Genomic DNA, 19,864 nt, shown 5'->3' with positions numbered 1-19,864 from the left:
TTGTATTTTTAAGTAAATACCAAGTAGTGCAATTCCTGGATTGTAGGGTAGTTCTATTTTTTAACGTTTGAAGAAACTCCATACTCTTTCCCACAATGGCTGCATCAATTTGCATTCCCACCAACAGTGCAAGAGGGTTCCCATTTCTCCACATTCTCACCCACACTTCTTTCTTGTGTTTTTGATTTTAGCCATTCTGACAGGTGTGAGGTGATATCTCATTGTGTTTTGATTTGCATTTTCCTGATAATGAGTGATGTTGAGCATCTTTTCTTGTCTGTTGACCATCTGTATGTCTTCTTTGGAGAAATGTCTGTTCATGTCTTCTGCCCATTTTTAATTAGATTACTTGGGTTTTGGGGGTGTTGTTTTTTATAAGTTCTTAATATATTTTGGATACGAACCATTTATCAGATATGTAATTTGCAAATATCTTCTCCCATTCAGTAGGTTGCCTTTTGGTTTTGATTGTTTCCTTCACTGTGCTGAAACTTTTTATTTTGATGTAATCCCAATAGGTTATTTTTGCTTTTATTTCCCTTGCCTGAGGAGGCATATATAGAAAAATGTTGCTAAAGCCAATATCAGAGATTACTGCCTGGGCTCTCTTCAAGGATTTTTATGGTTTCAGGTCTCACATTTAGGTCTTTAATCCATTTTGAGTTTATTTTTGTATATGATGAAAGGAAGTGGTCCAGTTTCATTCTTTTTCATGTGGCTGTCCAGTTTTCCCAACACCATTTCCTGAAGAAACTGTGTTTTTCCCATTGTATATTCATTCCTCCTTTGTCAAAGATTAATTGACCATATAATTGTGGGTTTATTTCTAGGTCTTGTGTTCTAGCTCATTGATCTATGTGTCCTATTTTTATGTCAGTACCATACTGTTTTAATTACTACCACTTTGTAATGTAACTTGAAATCTGGAATTGTGATACCTCCAGTTTTGTTTTACTTTTCCAGATGGTTTTTGTTATTTGAGGTCTATTGTAGTTCCATACAAATTTTAGGATAGTTTGTTCTAGTTCTGTGAAAAATGCTGTTGGTATTTTGATAGGGATTGCATTAAATCTGTATATTGCTTTCGGTAGTATAGACATCTTTTTTTTTTTAACATATAATGTATTATTTGTTTCAGAGGTACAGGTCTGTGATTCAACAGTCTTACACAATTCACAGTACTCACCATAGCACATACCCCCTTAACAATATTTGTTCTTCCAACCCATAAGTATGGAATGTCTTTCTATTTCTTTGTGTTGTGTTGAATTTCTTTCATCAGTGTTTTATACTTTTCAGAGTACAGAGTATCTTTCACCACTTTGGTTAAGTTTATTCCTAGATATTTTATTGTTTTTAATGCAACTGTAAATGGAATTGTTTTCTTAATTTCACTTTGTGCTGCTTCATTATTACTGTATAGGCATGCAACAGATTTCTGGACACTGATTTTGTATTGTGTGACTTCACTGAATTCATTTATCAGTTCTAGTAGTTTTTTGTGGAGTATTTAGAATTTTCTATTTATAGTATCATGTCATCTGCATATAGTGAGAGTTGTACTTCTTCCTTACTGACTTGGGTGCCTTTGATTTCTTTAGGTTTTCTAATTGCTGTGGCTAAGGCTTCCAGTACTATGCTAAATAAAAGTGATGAGAGTGGACATTCTTGTCTTGTTCTTGACTTTAGGGGAAAAACTCAGTTTTTCACCATTGAGTATGATGTTGGCTGTGGGTTTTTCACATAAGGCCTTTATTATGTTGAGATATGTTCCCTCCAAACCTACTTTGCAGAGGGTTTTTATCATGTTGAACTTTGTCAAATACTTTTTCTGCATCTATTAAATGATCATATGGCTTTTATCCTTTGTCTTATTAATGTGACATATCATGTTGATTGTTTTGCAAATATTGAATCACCCTTGCATCCCAGGAATAAATCCCACTTGATCACAGTGTAGGATTTTTAAAAATATATTGTTGGTTCAGTTTGCTAATATTTTGTTGAGGATTTTTGCATCTATATTCATGAGAGATATTAGTCTGTGTTTCTCTTTTTTGTGGTGTTATTATCTGGTTTTGATATGAGGGTAATTCTGGCCTCATAAAATGAATTTGGAAGTTTTCCTTCATCTTGTAGTTTTTGGAATAGTTTGAGAAGAATGGGTACTAACTCCTCTTTAAATGTTTGGTAGAATCTGCCTGTGAAGCCATCTGGTTCTGAACTTTTTGTTTTGGGGAAGTTTTTTGATTACTGATTCAATTTCATTGCTGGTGATTGGTCTGTTCAAATTTTCTATTTTTTTCCTGCTTTAGTTTTGGTAGGTTATGTTTCTAGGAATTTATCCACTTCTTCTAAGTTGCCCAATTTGTTGGCATATAATATGGTTTTCATGATATAGTTACAAGTGTTTGTATTTTTGTGGTGTTGGTTGTTATTTTTTCCTCTCATTAGTAATTTTATTTGGGTCCTCTCTCTCTTTTTTTAAATGAGTCTTGTTTATCAATTTTGTTGATCTTTTTAAAGAACCACCTCTTGGTTTCATTGATCTGTTGTATTTTTAGTTTCTATATGATTTATTTCTGGTCTAATCTTTATTATTTCCTCCCTTCTGCTGGCTTTAGGCTTCATTTGTTGCTCTTTTTCTAGCTCCTTTAGGTGTAGGTTAGGTTGTTTGAGATTTTTCTTGCTTCTTGAGGTAGGCCTGTATTGCTATAAACTTCCCTTTTAGAACCACTTTCACTGCATCCCAAAGATTTTGAACAGTTGTGTTTCCATTTTCATTTGTTTTCATGTAATTTTTGATTTGGTCTTTGAATTCTTGACTGACCTATTCATTGTTTAATAGTGTGTTATTTAATCTTTATGTATTTGTGCTCATTCCAGATTCTTTTCTTGTGGTTGATTTCTAGCATCATAATGTTGTGGTCAGAAAAGACACACGGTATGATTTCGATCTTTTTGAATTTGTTGAGACTTGTTTTGTGGCATAATATGTGATCTGTTTTGGAAAATGTTCTATGTGCACCTGAAAAGAATGTGTATTCTGTTGTTTTAGGATAGAATGTTCTGAATATGTCTATTAAATTCATCTGGTCCAGTGTGTCATTCAAGACCACTGTTTCCTTGTTGATTTTGCTTTTGGATGATCTGTCCATCCATGTAAGTGGGGTGTTAAAGTACCCTACTGTTACTGTACTATTATCCATTATTTCTTTCATGTTTGTTATTAACTGTTTTATGTATTTGGGTGCTCCCATGTTGGATGCATAAATATTTACAATTGTTATGTCTTCCTCTTGGATTGTCCCTTTATTATTATATACTGTTCTTTGTCTCTTGTTACAGTCTTTGTTTTAAAGTCTATTTTGTCCAATATAAGTATTGCTACCCCAGCTTTCTTTGGGCATCCATTTGTATGATAAATATCTCTCCATCCCTTTACTTTCAATCTGCAGGTGTCTTTCAGTCTAAAATGAGTCTCTTATAGGAAGCATAAAGATGGCTTTTATTTTTTATCCATTCTGTCAGCTTATGTCTTTTGATTGGAGTGTTTAGTCCATTTATATTCAAAGTAACTATTGATAGATATGTATTTGTTGCCATTTTGTTACTTGTTTTGTGGTTGTTTCTATAGATTTTCTCTGATCTTTTTTCTCTTTTGCTCTCTTTCATTGCTTATTGGCTTTCTTTAGTGATATACTTGGATTCCTTTCTCTGTATTCTTTGCATATCTATTACTGGTTTTTGTTTTATGGTTATCATTAGGTTTGTATATAATATATAACATCTTCTGCATATAGCAGTCTATATTAAGTTGATGGCTGCTTAGGTTTAAGCCCATTCTTTACTTCTCTCCCTCCCATATTTTAGGTATATGATGTCATATTTTACATGCTTTTATCAATCCCTTGACTGATTTTTACAGAAATTTTTTTTTTTCTTTTTCTTTTTTTTTTTTTTTTTTTTAATTTTCAGACTCTCACTAATCATCTTCCTTTACAGTCAAAGTGTCCCCTTTAATCTTTCTTGCAAGGCTGGTTTAGTGGTCATGAACTCCTTTAGTTTTTGTTTGTCTGGGAAACTCTTTAGCTTTCCTATTCTGAATGATAGACTTGCTGGGTAGAGTATTCTTAGCTGCAGATTTTTTCCTTTCAGCACTTTGACTATATCATGCCACTTTCTTCTGGCCTGCAAAGATTCTGCTTAAAAATATGCTGATAGCCTTATGGGGTATCCCTTGTATGTAACTGTCTTTTCTCTTGCTGCTTTAAATTTTTATCACTACTTTTTGCCATTTTAATTACAATGTGTCTTGTATGGACCTCCTTGGGTTGAATTTTTGGGGGGAATCTCTGTGTCTCCTGGATCAGGATATCTGTTTCCTTCCCCAGATTAAGGAAGTTTTCAACTATTATTTCTTCAAATAAATTTTCTGGGCTCTCATCTCTCTCTTCTTCTTCTGAGATTCTTATAATACTAATGTTATGCTTGATGGAATCACCGAGTCCCCGAGACCATTCTCAATTTGCATTATTTTCTTTCTTTTTTTTTTCAGATTTTATTTATTTATTTGACAGAGAGAGACACAGCGAGAGAGGGAACACAAGCAGGGAGAGTGGAAGAGGGAGAAGCAGGCTTCCTGTGGAGCAGGGAGCCCAATGCGGGGCTTGATCCCAGGACCCTGGGATCATGACCTGAGCTGAAGGCAGACACTTAACGACTGAGCCACCCAGGCGCCCCTGCATTATTTTTTTTCTTTCTGTGGTGCCATGTACTTCCTTGCAGTGCAGTGTCCCCTGTGCCCTGGGTCTGGCACTTTAGGGAGTGTCTCCTGTATGTGTTGCATGTGTTTTGCTGTTGAGTCTTGGCCTCTTTTTCCTTCAGTCTAGTTGCCTGTAGAGGTTCTCTTTGCATATTGTGGGCAGCAGGTGTGCAGTGGTCTGCTTGTGAAATGAGACCAGCCCCTGCCATTGTAAGAACTAAGGTCCCATAAAACACGTGGGTCAGGAGATGCGTTGTTGGCAGGATTTGCACTGGTCTTCTGGTGGAGGTGCCTGACGTGCCTGGACTGAGGGGTGGGTCCACCTAAGCATGGGGGCAGGGCTTGGTGCAATCAAGTTAAGTAAGGAGTGCTGGTGTTGTGCTGTCTCTGGCAGGTGGCTGTTGTTTATGCTGGGGGCAGGGGACAAAAATCATACCTGCTAGCTCCTTTGTTCCTCATGGGGTCTCCCTGTGAGTCTGTCTCTCCAGGCCAATTCTGAGTTAAGTAAATCACTCTCCCTCCCATCTGCTGCTGGTGTTTGTTGAACTGCTTGTTTTAGGCTGTATCTGCACAGGCTGTTTGTCCTGCTGTCTCTTTAAGGGCAGGGACTCTATTTCTTAATGCCCTCCATGCTCTCCCAAAGGTGAGCCCACTGATATTTAAAATTCCAGCCTTTAAGTCCTGCTGGTCCTAAGAACTCAGGAAATTCAGCCCCTCTCAATTTCAAAGGCAAGTATTATGGAGATTTGTCGTTTCTGTTCATGGGCTCCCCAGTGTGAAAGTCTGTTTTCCACCCTTTGCACCACAGGCTCCCTCCCCACAGTGGACAGCCACAGTCTGTTTTGCTCCTAGGCCACATCTTTGCCTTCCTACCTTCTTCTATTTGGTTTCTTACCTGCCTTTAGTTGTGAAGTTTGTTCTGTCAAACTTCTAGTCATTTCCTGGGCTATTTACAGTGGTATGGGTGTATCTAGTTGTATCCCTGGGAGGAGGGAATCTTAGGGTCCTCCTACTCCACAATCTTCCCAGATGACCTAAAGGCATCCATTCTGAGACTCACTTCAATTTTAAGGAAGACATAAGATCAAAGTGAAGAGATGGAAAAAGATATCTATGCAAATAGAAACAAAATCATACAAAATAGACTTTAAGCCAAAAATAGTAACAAAAGACAAAGGTCATTATATAGTGAAAATGGGGTCAGTCATCAAGAAGCTATGACAACCATGAATATAATGCACCCAACATGGGTGTACTTAAATATATTAATCAAATACTAACAGATCTGAAGGAAGAAAGAGATAATACAATATTAGAGGACTTCAATATCCCAATTTGAAAAATGCATAATTATCCAGACAAAAAACAATAAGGAAACAGTGAACTTGAACCATATTTTACCAAAAGGACCTAAGAGATATATACAGAATATTCCATTCAACAGTAGCAAAATACACATTCTTCTCAAATCCACATGGAACATTCTCCAGGTTAAATCATGTGATAGACCACAAAACAAGTCTTAGCAAATTTAAGAAGACTGAAATCATACCAAGTATCTTTTTTGACCACAATGGTATAAACTAGAAATAAATAACAGAAGTAAAGCTGACAAATTCACAAACGTGAAAAGTAACAGCACACAGGGTGCCTGGGTGGCTCAGTCAGTCAAGCATCCGATTCTTGATTTCGGCTCAGGTCTTGATCTCAGGGTCATCACTTCAAGCCCCATGTTGGGCTCCATGCTGGGTGTGGAGCCTACATTAAAAAAAAAGTAATAACACACAACAGAGTCCTGAAAAACCAATGACTAAAAGAAAAAATTAAAAGGAAAATTAAAAATACCCTGAAACAAATGACAATGAAAACACAACTATCAAACCAACAGGATGTAGCAAAAGCAGTTCAAAAAGGAAAGTTTAAAAAAATAGCAATAAACACTTACATTTAAAAAAAAGAAAGATAAAAAAATCCTACCTTTATACCTCAATAAACTAGAAAAAGAACAAAAAAGATGCCCAGATTTAGCAAAAGAAAGGAAATAGCAAAGATCAGAGCAGAAATTAAAAAAGAGACAAAAGATAATAGAAAAGAGCAATGAAACCAAGAGCTGTATTTTGAAAAGATAAACAAAATTGACAAACCTTTAGCCAGTCTAAGAAAAAGAGGGAAGACAGAAATAAATAAAAACAGATATGAAAGAAGAAACATTACAACTGATACTACATAAATACTGAGGATCATAAAAGGCTACTATGAACAGTGATACACCAACAAAATGGGTAACCTAGAAGAAACAGATAAATTCCTAGAAACAAGCTATCAAGATTGAATCATGAAAAAATAGAAAATCTGAACAGATGAATTACTAGTATGGAGATTGAATCAGTAATGAAAAACCTCCTAATAGATGGTTTATCTGGGAAACTTTACCATGCATTTTAAAAAGAACTAATACCAATCCTTCTCTAATTCTTTGAAAAATTTGAAGAGGAGGGTACACTGAGGGTACACTTCCAAACTCATTTCATGAAGCCAGCATTCCCTGATACCAAAGACAGATAAAGACATTACAGGAAAAGAAAATTATAGCCCAAGATAACTGATGAATATAAATTCAAAAATTCTCAAAAAATATTAGCAAACTGAGTTCACCACTACATTAAAAAGATCATACACCATGATCAAACAGGATTTATTCCTGTTATGCAAAGGTGGTTCAGCATACACAAAATCAACAAAATAAAGGATAAAAATCATATAATCACCTCAGTAGATGAAGAAAAAAATCATTTGAAAAAAATCTAACATCCATTCATGATAAAAACTCTCAACAAAATTGGTAAAGAGGGAACATACCTCAACATAATAAAGGTGATATACGACAAGCACACAGCTACTGTCATATTCAGCAATGAAAAGGTTGAAAGCTTTTCCTCTAAGATTAGGAACAAGACAAGGTTTCCTAATCTTACTACTCTTATTCAACATAATACTTGACTCCTAGACAGAGCAATTAGGCAAGAAAATGAAATGAAATGCATCTACGTTGGAAAGGAAGAATTAAAACTGTCTACATGGGGCACCTGGGTGGCTCAGTTGGTTAAGCATCTGCCTTCAGCTGGGTCATGATCCCGGGGCCCTGGGATTGAGCCCCAAGTTGGGCTCCCTACTCAGTGGGGAGTCTGCTTCTCCCTCTAACCCTACCCCCCCTGCTCATGCTCTCACTCACTCTCTCTCTCTCAAATGAATAAAAAAAAATCTTTAAAAACAAAAATAAATAAATAAAAGTGTCTTCATTTGCAGCTAATATGATCATATATATCAGAAACTTCTAAAGACTCCACCAAAAAAACAGTTAGAGGTAATCAACAAATTCAGCAAAGTTGCAGAAGACAAAATTAACATACAGATTAGTTGAGTTTTAACATACTAACAATGAAAAATCTGAACAAGAAATAAAACCATTTATAATAATTCAAAAACAATAAATGCTGAGGAATAAATTTAACCAAGAAGGTAAAAGATTTTTATACCAAAATCTGTAAGACTTTGATAAAAGAAACTGATGAAAATGCAAATAAGTGGAAATATATCCCCTGTTTATGGATCAGAAGAATTAATGTTGTTAAATGTCCGTACTACACACTGAGTAATCAATGTACCTAATCAAAATTCTATGGCATTTTTCACAGAAATGGAAAACAATCATAAAATTTATCCAGAACCACAACAGACCTTCAAATACCAAAACAATCCTGACAAAGAAAAACAAAGTTGGAGGCACCACAACCCCTGATTTCAAGCAATACTACAATGCTATAGTAATGATAATATGGTACTGGCATAGATGTACACACACAGACCAATGCACAGAATCAAAAGTCCAGAAATAAATCCTTGCATATAATATAAACTAATATTTGATAAGAAAGCCAAAAATACTCAATGGGGCAAGGATGGTCTCTTCAAATAAAAGGTGCTGGGAAAACTGGATAATCAATCACATGTAGAAGAATAAAATTGGACCTCCATCTTATACTACTCAAAAAATTAACTCAAAATTAAAGGCTCAAACATAAGATATAAAACCATAAAACTCCTAAAAGAAAACATATGGGATAAGCAGCTCGATTTTGGTCTTGGCAATGAGACTTTGGATTTGACACTGAAAGCAAAGGAAACAAAAGCAAAAATTAACAAGATTAGACTACATCAAACTGAAAAGCTGCTGTACAGCCAAAGAAATAATGAACAAAATGAAAAGGAAACCTATAGAATGGGAAAAAATATTTGCAAATCATATATCTGATAAGAGGTTAATATCCAAAATATATAAAGAACTCATACAACTTAATAGGTAACAGAACAAACAACCCAATTAATAAAATTGGCAAAGGATCTAAATAGAAATTTTTTTCCAAAGAAAACATACAAATGGCCAACAGGTACATGAAAATATGCTCAACATCACTAATCATCAGAGAAATGCAAATCAAAACCACAATGAAATTGATATTTCACACCGGTTAGAATGGCTATCATAAAAAAGACAGGAGATAATAAATGTTGGTGAGCATGTGGAGAAAAGGCAACACTTGTGCACTGCTAATGGGATATAAATTGGTTCAGACACTAAGGAAAACAGTATAAATATTCCTCAAAAAATTAAAAATGGACTACCATATAATTCAGAAATCTCACTCTGGGTATATATCCAAAGGAAATAAAACCAGGATATTGAAGAGACATCCACACTCACATATTCATTGCAGCATTATTCACAATAGCAAAGATATGGAAACAACTTGTGCTGGATATAGAAGGTGTGAGATAGATATATATCTATATATAGGCATATAGATATACATACATACACACATACATATATATGTCATACATATCACCGAATATTATTTAGCCATGGGAAAGAAGATAATCCTGCCATTATGTGACAATGTGAACAGACCTTGAGGGCATTATGCTAAGTGAGATAAGTGAGACAGAGAAAGACAGTAACTATATGGTATCACTTATGTGTGGAATCTAAAAAAGTTGAACATATTAAAAAAACAGAACAGAATGATGGCTGCCAGAGACTGGGGAGTGGGGGAAATGGGGAGATGCCAGTCAAAAGACACAAACTTCCAGTTGTAAGACTAGTGAGTTCCAGGGATTTAATGTACATTATGGGGATTATAGTTAACAGTACCGTATTACATACTTGAAAATTGCTAAGAGTGTAGATCTTAAATGTTCTCACCACAAAATGAAATTATGTGAGGTGATGGAAGTGTTAACTAACACTACTGTAGTTATCATTTCACAAAATATAAATTTATCAAGTCAAAACATTGTACATCTTAAACTTATACAATGACATGTCAATTATTTGTCAATAAACCTGGAAAAACCAAATGCAACAAAAACAAAAATTAATGATTCCCACTCTGTGAAATTAATGAGAGCCCATAAAATGCTTCAGTGACCAAATCAAATGTCACTTGCAAGAAACATTTACTTTCTTTTTTTTATGTTATGTTAATCACCATACTTTACATCATTAGTTTTTGATGTAGTGTTCCATAACATTTACTTTCAATAAATGAAAATAATAATAGTAGGGCTCTTCTCTTCAATTTTGAGTTGACAAAAAGGAAAAGCAGCATGTTTTAGTGACTTACTTCTACAATAGAATAGTTTTGAGATGTTGAACAGGTGACTAGTCCTTTCTGAGTCTTTTTCCTTATTTGAGAAATAGGATGGCAGTAATATCAGTCATAAAAAGTACTAAATGAAATAAAATGTAAAAGATTTAAAAGCCTACAACTCAGGGCGCCTGGGTGGCTCTGTTGGTTAAGCATCTGCCTTCAGCTCAGGTCATGATCCCAGGATCCTGGGATAAGGCCCACGTCAGACTCTCTGCTCAGGAGGGAGTTTGTTTCTCGCTTTCCCTCTGTCCTTCCCCTGCTCGTTCTCTTTCACTCTCTCTCACTCTCTCAAATAAATAAATGAATAAATAAGTAAATAAATAAAATCTTTTAAAAAAATCCTACAACTCTGTTCATCACCTAATTATATTATGATTTAAGTGACAGAAATTGTATTATCAACAATGACAGCTTACATTTAATATGCATTATCATATACTAGGTATTGTTGTAAGCATTTTAACTATATTAACTCATTAACAGTCTTATTATGCCCATTTTACATAGAATCAGGGGAACTGAAGGTGAATCTAGCATACATTGGTTCCAGAGTCTAAATTCTCAACTTCAGGTTTTTTTTTTTTAAGATTTTATTTATTTATTTGACAGAGAGAGATAGCGAGAGCAGGAACACAGCAGGGGGAGTGGGAGAGGGAGAAGCAGGCTTCCCGCTGAGCAGGGAGCCCGATGTGGGACTCCATCCCAGGATCCTGGGATCATGACCTGGGCCGAAGGCAGACGCTTAAAGACTGAGCCACCCAGGTGCCCTCAACTTCAGTTTTTTTAATCCTAATCAAACAAAACCCACAGTAAGTGAATGTTGATTGCAATATACAATTGTTAATTTTTTTAAAAAATCATGTTAAAACTTGAAGCGTCCTAATATTAAAGAAACATCACATTCAATATTTAATAATTCCAGATCTATGCATTCTTTTACTGGCATAAATATTTAATGGAAGAAATTCATATCTGCCCTCTGAAACTATTTCTGAGTTGCCCATTCATTTGCAATTATTTAATTTAGGAGTGGTTCAGTTGGTTCTGATTCTGTATAACAAAATGATTCTGAATTACCAGTTTCTCTCTTCTTTTAAAAATATCCACCAATAGATGTAAATTCTCCATTCTAAAATTACTGCTCTTATTGCCATTTATTTCAAAAGTCTTTACTCCCCAAAGGAATGAGTTTGAATATAAATCACAATTAATTTTTTTACTATACAATTAATTTTTATATTAAGGGTATCCACAACATGAGGCCTTGGAGAAGACAGTCAAAGGATGACATGCTTATAGTCTGCAGAACACCTTACACCAGCTCACCCCAGGATTACTGCTCCTGAAGTCAGAATTAGAATGTGCTGCTGGATGGAGGTGCTACCATTATCTCATTACTCAATATCTTACAGATAAAGATTTATTAAAGTTTCGAGAGAGCAAGTAACTTTTCCAAGGGCAGAAAGACAAATGGCAAAGGTAAGATGAAAGCCAAACTCCAAAGTCTTAAGCATCTGGATGAACTTGGGCTTACAGTTGAGATGATCTTTCACTAAAAATAGAATGATGACAGAATCAATTGGAGGAAAAAATAGGGTTATGTGTGTGTTAATGGCTTGCTTGTGCAAGCAGTTGACAAAGGTATACCAACTTCCAAAACTCTAGAAAAAATTTTTTTCTAATGAGCAAATCTCTTACTTTGTGAGGCTATTTCCACGCTGTAATGATACACAGCCAATCTGTCCTCTCTGTATTCTCTTAAAACACCCGTGTCCACTACAGGTGAATGGCAAGACCACTTAAACAAGGTCAGCTTCATCAGCATCAGCAAATTACTTGAGGATAAACTCCAATCGTATTTTTTAAAGTTTTCTAAAACATGTTACAAATTTATCCTGAGCCCTTAAATTCTGCCTTCTGTTTTTCAAAACAACATAGCCCAACCTCTAATGCCTTAGAATTATTGATGCCATAATTTTACATATTTTTAAAGGTTTTATTTATTTATTTGAGAGAGAGAGCACAAGTGGGGTGGGGGGAGGAGCAGAGGTAGAGGGAGAAGCAGGCTCCCCGCTGAGCAGGGAGCCCGACACGGGGCTCGATCCCAGGACCCTGAGATCATGACCTGAGCCAAAGGCAGACGCTTAACTGACTGAGCCACCCAGGTGCCCCATCCATAATTTTTATAATGCCCAATAAATTACTTTGCTCAAAGTTGTATTTAATTTTTTAAGAAGCATTAGGCCACAAAAGAGAGTGTTTAAACCTTATCACTGATAACACCTTGCAATGTGATGCATTTTATATGCTTGTGTTCAGGTGTGCAAATCCTATGATGCTATTTGACAACATCAGGTAGTGGTAGTCTCAATCCTGTGGACACTTATGAACACTGTTCCTTCTGTTATTGTTGTTTTGTTTGGGGCAGATTTGCATTTATCAATTAAAATACAAATGAATGACATACGTCCTTTGTAAAACTGTCCTTCTGAGCCTTGATAAGATGTGAGTAGGATAAAACAATATCACACTGATTCATTATTTTTCCCCCGTATGTGTCCTTCTCAGTGTGTGTTTAAACTGCTTTGGCAAAGGTTATGAGTATTTCCAAATTGCTAAATTTGATGGACATTTTTCTGTTCTCATTTTACTTGACTGCTTGTTTGGAGTTGAAGATCCTAAATATTGGCATCCCTAGGGATCTGAGCGTGGTCTTCTGCTCCTACCTGAGGGACCCTGTTCACCTCTTCAGCTTAGAGTAAATGGAAACTTGGAAACTCAGTCCTGAGCACCAACCTCAAGCAATTTGCAACTTCCAACTTCCTACAAGATAGAGGTTGTCCCTGACTCCTCATCACCTGTAAAATAAAGTCCAAGGATTTTTGTTTTGTTTTTTTTTTCTTTTCTTTCTTTCTTTTTTTTTTTTTTAAGTACAAGCTTTGAGAGTTGGATACATGGCTCTTGTGTGACTTGGTGGTCATCCACCACTCTCTCAAGTGCTCCTTCAACTTACACCGCTCTGAACTTTGCGCTGTGAGTCACAAAATACTTCAGAGTTTCTTATTCACAAACCTGTTTCATGCCTTATTTACATAGTTCCTTTCTCCTTTTTCCTGGAATATCCTCCTTAATTCAATGGAAACTTGCTGAATTTAAGAATCAGTTCTATTATGACATCTTTCCAGAACGCTCCTCCTCACCACACTCTCCTGTGTGCCCCTGCAGCCACCATCCTGGATTGCACCGGAAACTTTGCCTGGGGACTGACCCCATGTTTTAAAGGTAGCAACTCTCTAAGTTCAAGAACTGGACATTTTTTTTCAGCAGATCATGTAGTTCCATATTACATACAGATGTTCAGTAATTATAAAAAATAATTCCCACTGTGGTTAATTTTAGCACTGATATTAGAGTCTTCTAAACAGTGATATCCACACAAGTTATATTATCCATAAAGAATTTGGTTTGGTTAAAAATGGTTTTTGTGTAAGTCTTATCTGCGACCTATAAATGCCATTTGTCTTTATGGTTTCTTTTGCATCCCTCCTCTTGCCTGATTCATAAACTTTCTATTCATAGTTCAGGAGTACTCATTATTACCCTAATCTTAACAACAATCATGCAAGGTACCTTAATGAACCAATCCCTATTTGTAGACCTCTGGCATATTCTCCCTCCTTCCTTAGAAGAATACATCTTCTATGAAAGATTTTTCTTCTCCCACATCTCAAAGTTTTCCATTCTTCATGAAGCTAAACAGATTCTCTCACCTTCTATCATCCTTTTTGGAGTCCCTAAAGCTACTATGCTGATGGTTCCTGTTCAGAGAGAGAACCTGATAAACCTCACCTTAGCTTTAGAACCATGATTTCTTTAACTTTATATATGGGTTTCCCTAGCTGAGCAACTAGAGAATGTGCACACCCTTCATTAACTTGAGTCCTCCTGTTCCTATCCCTTCATTTTGTCAATGTTAGCCTTCTTCCCGATGGCTGAATGAGTGAGTCATGAAACAGGGCTGCAGCATTTTTTCACAATATGGTGAGGAGGTATATGACAATTAGAGGCCTGTTTAACTCTAAATAGAGGTATTTCATTTGGTGTAGTTAAGAGTGGGGGCATGATAAGGAAGGAGTCACCTTATCTTGATACAATTAAAGATTCAAAACCTAAGATACTGAAATGAAATCAAAAGATATGCATAATGACTATGTGTGAGCTGGAAATGTTAAAATAAAAATAGTCATAATACTATGTGCTAACAGTGTTCCTTTGACCTACCTATTGAACCTCTCTTAGAAGCACTGGCTTTCAAAAGAAATAAAAAACCTTCAATATCCTTTTTTAAATATTTATTTTATTATTTATTTGAGAAAGAGAGAGATAGAGGGATCAGGGGGAGGGGCAAAGGGAGAGGGAAAGGGAGAGAATCTCAAGCAGACTCCTGATGAGTGAGGAGTCCAAAGTGAGGCTCAATCTTAAGATACTGAGATCATGACCTGAGCTAGAATCAAGAGTCAGATGCTTAACCGACTGAGCCACCCAGGTGTCCCAATATCATTTGTTTTCATTTTTACTTTCTTTAACCTTTTTTGAGTGTAAGAACATTTCAGTTCTACTCTTTTGGCAAATTTCAATTATATAATAGTAATATCAACTATAGTTCTCATGTTTTACATTAGATCCTCAGAACTTATTCATCTTATAGTTGATGGTTTGTGCCCTTTTATCAACCTCTCCTTATTCCTTCCACTCACTAGCTCTTGGCAATGACTCTTCTATCTCTGAGTTTAATTTTTTTTTTTTTTTTAAGATTCCACATATAAGTGATACCATGGAGTATTTGTCTTTCTTTCTCTCTCTGGCTAATTATACTTAGCATAATGCTTTTAAGTCCATCCATGTTGTCACAAAGAGCAGGATTTCCTTCCATCTCATAGCTAAATAGTATTTCACTGTATATATACCACATTTTCTTTATCATTCATTCTTATACAGACACTTAGGTACTTTCCTTTATCTCAGCTACTGTGAATAATGTTGCCAATGAACATGGGGTTGTAGATACCTCTTCAATATCCTAGTTTCATTTTCTTTGGATATATACCCAGAATGGGATTGCTGAACCATATTGTAGTTCTATTTTTAATGTTTGAGGAACCTCTTTTTGAGTGTGAGAACATTTCAGTCTACTCTTTTGGCAAATTTCAATTATATAACAGTATTATCAACTATAGTCATCATGTTTTACATTAGATCCTCAGAACTTATTCATCTTATAGCTGATAGTTGTGCCCTTTTATCAACCTCTCCTTATTCCTTCCACTCACTAGCTCTTAACAAAGACTTTTCATAGTGGGCAGCCCAATTTACATTCTCACCAACAGTGCACAAGGGTTCCCTTTTCTCTATAGCCTCCCTAACGTTTGTTATCCCTTATCTTTTTTTAAGATTTTATTTATTTATTTGACACAGAGAGAGCAAGCAAGGTGGGGGGGAGGGTGGCCGGAGAGGGACAAGCAGACTCCTCACTGAGCAGGGAGCCTGATGCGGGGCTTGATCCCAGGACTCTGGGATCATGACCTGACCTGAAGGCAGACACTTAACTGACTGAGCCACCCAGGCACCCCAAGGTATCCCTTATCTTCTTGATGATAATCACTCTAATGGGTATGAGATTATATCTTAATGTGGTTTTGATTTGTTTCTCTGATGATTAGTGATGTTGAACATCTTTTCATGTATCTGTTGGCCATTTGTATGTCTTCTTTGGAAAGATGTCTATTCAGATCCTCTGCCCAGTATTTGGTTTTCTTTTTTTTTTCTTTTTCTTTTTTTTTCTATTCGTATCTTGCTATACAGAAGGTTTTTAGTTTAATGTAGTCCCACTTGTTTATTTCTGCCTTTGTTGCTTATGCTTTGGGTGTCAAATCCCAAAAAGTCATTGCCAAGACAGATGTCAAGTTGTTTACAACTTAGTTTTCCTATAGGAGTTTTATAGTTTCAGGTCTTATATTCACAACTTTAATCCTATTTGAGTTAATTTTGTGTATGGTGTGAGATGGGGTCCAGTTTCATTCTTTTGCATGTGATTATCTAGTTTTCCCAACATCATTTATTGAAGGGACTATTCTTTCCCCATTATAAATTCTTGGCTTCTCTCTCATAAATTAATTGGTCATATATTCATGGGTTTATTTCTGGGATCTTTATTCTGTTCCACTGAACTGTGTATCGGTTTTTATGCCAATACTGTATTATTTTGACTATTATAGCTTTGTAATATAGTTTGAAATCAGGAAGTGTGATGCCTCTAGCTATGTTCTTTCTCAAGATTGTTTTGGTTTTTCAGGATCTTGTACATTCTGTGGGTTTGGCCAAATAGATAATGAAATGTATGCATTATTATAATATCATATGGAGTATTTTTCACTACCCTAAAAATCTTCTGTGCTCCACCTATTCATCCCTCTCTCCTCCACAGCCCTTGGCAACCATAGATTTTCTTTTGTCTCCATATTTTTGTCTTTTCCAGAATGTCATATAATTGGAATTATACAGATTTTGGACTGGCTTCCTTCACTTAGTAATATGTATTTAAGCCTCCTCCATGTTTTTTTATGGTTTGATAGCTCATTTCTTTTTAATGCTGAGAAATACTGTCTAGATGTACCACAGTTTATTTATCCATTCACCTACTGAAGGACATCTTGGTTGCTTCCAAGTTTGGGTAATTATGAATAAAGCTGCTATGACATCTGTGTGTAGGCTTTTGTGTGGATATAAATTTTCAACCCCTTTAGGTAAGTACTAAAATGTATGATTGCTGGATTATATGATAAGAGTTTGTTTAGTTTAAAAGAAATTGCCAAGTTGTCTTCCAAAGTGACTGAATTCACTAATATTATTAAACTCCCTCTAACATATAAAAATAATTAAGCTTCTGAGAGACAAATGTAGCACTTAAATTGGCCAATTTTATCACTGATTTGGTCAAATAAAAAATCCTTACTCTAGGGCGCCTGGGTGGCTCAGTTGGTTAAGCGACTGCCTTCGGCTCAGGTCACGATCCTGGAGTCCTGGGATCGAGTCCCGCATCGGGCTCCCTGCTCAGCAGGGAGTCTGCTTCTCCCTCTGACCCTCCCCCCTCTTATGCTCTCTCTATCTCATTCTCTCTCTCAAATAAATAAATAAAATCTTAAAAAAAAAATTCTTACTCTAGACAAATACCATATGATTTTACTTATATGTGGAATCTAAAATACAAAACAAATGAACAAACAGACTCTTAAATAGAGTGGATAAACTGGTGGTTGCTAGGGAGGGATGGGTGAAACAAAGGGGATTAAGAGGTACAAAATTTCAATTATAAAATAAATAAGTAAAAATAAATAAATAAATAAGTCACAGAGATGAAAAGTATAATATTGTAATAGTGTTGTATGGTGACAGATGGTGACTACACTTATTGTGGTGAGCATTAAGGAAGGTATGGAATTGTCAAATCAATATGTTGTACACCTGAAACTAATATAACATTGTATGCTAATTATACTTCAATAATTAAGAAAATAGGAGATCAATATTTAAAAAAAATTCTTACTATACTAGTAAAACATTAATAGGTTACAAACTAATAGTGTAAAATACATGCAACTTGAAAAGAACTTAAGTTTTTATTATACTAAGGTATTTCACTTATATGAAGTAAGTTTCATACATTTCATAAATTAAGATACAAATGGGAACAACTTTTATATAATTCTTTCTTACTTTGTGTCAAAATTTACTGTGTTTTAATTTCTACTAATTTTCCCTACTTTTGACCTCTGCAGCCATATATAGAACAAATCTACCTGCTCTTCAATTATCTGAAAAATTTTTACTAATACAGAGGCTATCTTTACCATTCAAGCCTAATATTTCTAGTTTCCTTATAACATTTCAGGATCCCTTGAACACTCTGGTTATGATTTTCTGTAAAGTTTTTCATTCACTGAATGATCCATTCACTGATTGTTTGATTAATTCACTTATTCAACCATGCAATTATTACATACCTAGAGTCTGCCAGGCACCAAGGGTTGTGCTGAGAAGCCACTAAAAATACACATTAAAAAAAGTTTCTGTCTTATATCTTTCCCACCTTTTATAGAAGTAACAATATTTCCTTCTATTTTTTTATATCAGCTTACATGTGTCTACCTACAACCAGTAACTTTCCTGCATTTAAATGCTTACAAACCTATGCCCTCCTATTAGTCTACAGTTTCCCCCAGGGTAGGGACAGTTAAATATTTACAGAGTTGTGGTTCAGAGCATGCACTCATGAGCCAGACTAGGCTTACTGTCCCTTATTCCCTGTAGAACCTTGGGCAAATTACTCGGTGCTCCTGTTTCCTCGGTTGGCAAATGCGGATATTATCAGTAGCTACTTCATAGGGTTGAGATGATTCTTATTATTGAATTTTTCAGTCTACTGCCTTTGGTTTTATAGTTGGTGAATAGATCTCTGTGATTCTGGATATAGACAGAGTTCAAATATTCACTGTGTAAGATTTTCTCTTTAAGGATGTATTTTAATAAATATTTTGGTGGAAATGTAGGAGAGATGATTTTTAGGAGATAGACATTATTTAAAATTTTTATTTATTTATTTGACAGAGAGAGACACAGCGAGAGCGGGAACACAAGCAGGGGGAGTGGGAGAGGGAGAAGCAGGCTTCCCGCTGAGCAGGGAGCCCGACGTGGGACTCGATCCCAGGACCTTGGGATCATGACCTGAGCCGAAGGCAGTCGCTTAACCAACTGAGCCACCCAGGTGCCCCGGAGATAGACATTATTTAAACAAAAGACTCCAAATTTCTCTTAAATATTATATTTTATAAAGAAAGTGAAAGTATCACAGTCTTTTAAAATAATAACTACCTTTCAAATCTGTTCGATAAAGAACTGATTAACTATTTTCATTCAGCTTGATAAATTTAAGGTTTATACTTTCTAAATATATCTTTAGTGTAGATATTCATAAGCATGACAGAATTAATAACTTCTTCCAGATGAAAATTATTATAAGAACACATTAAGAATGTCAACATTTTAAAACCACATCCCAGGGGCGCCTGGGTGGCTCAGTCATCGAGCATCTGCCTTGGGCTGGGTCTTGATCCCAGGGTCCTGGGATCTAGCTCTGCATCAGGCTCCCTGCTCCGCGGGGAGCCTGCTTCTCCCTCTCCCACTACCCCTGCTTGTGTTCCTGCTTTCGTTATCTCTGTCTCTGTCAAATAAATAAATAAAATCTTAAAAAAAAAAAGCCCACATCCCAGCCAATATATAGATTAATATAAAATTAAAAACAAATTCAAAGTAGTTATATTCTGCTTATATA

The 19,864-nt window shown here is 35.6% G+C and overlaps 1 protein-coding gene across 2 annotated transcripts in view; it reads right to left on the bottom strand.

The window, feature by feature from the left end:
• KHDRBS2 (KH RNA binding domain containing, signal transduction associated 2) overlaps positions 1-19,864 on the bottom strand; it is a 561,940-nt gene that overhangs the window by 407,845 nt on the left and 134,231 nt on the right. The window lies entirely within an intron of this gene.

Source organism: Neomonachus schauinslandi, chromosome 8 (assembly GCF_002201575.2).
Source record: "Neomonachus schauinslandi chromosome 8, ASM220157v2, whole genome shotgun sequence".
NCBI classification, from domain to species: Eukaryota; Metazoa; Chordata; class Mammalia; order Carnivora; family Phocidae; genus Neomonachus; species Neomonachus schauinslandi.
This window is presented reverse-complemented; position numbering and strand designations above follow the sequence as displayed.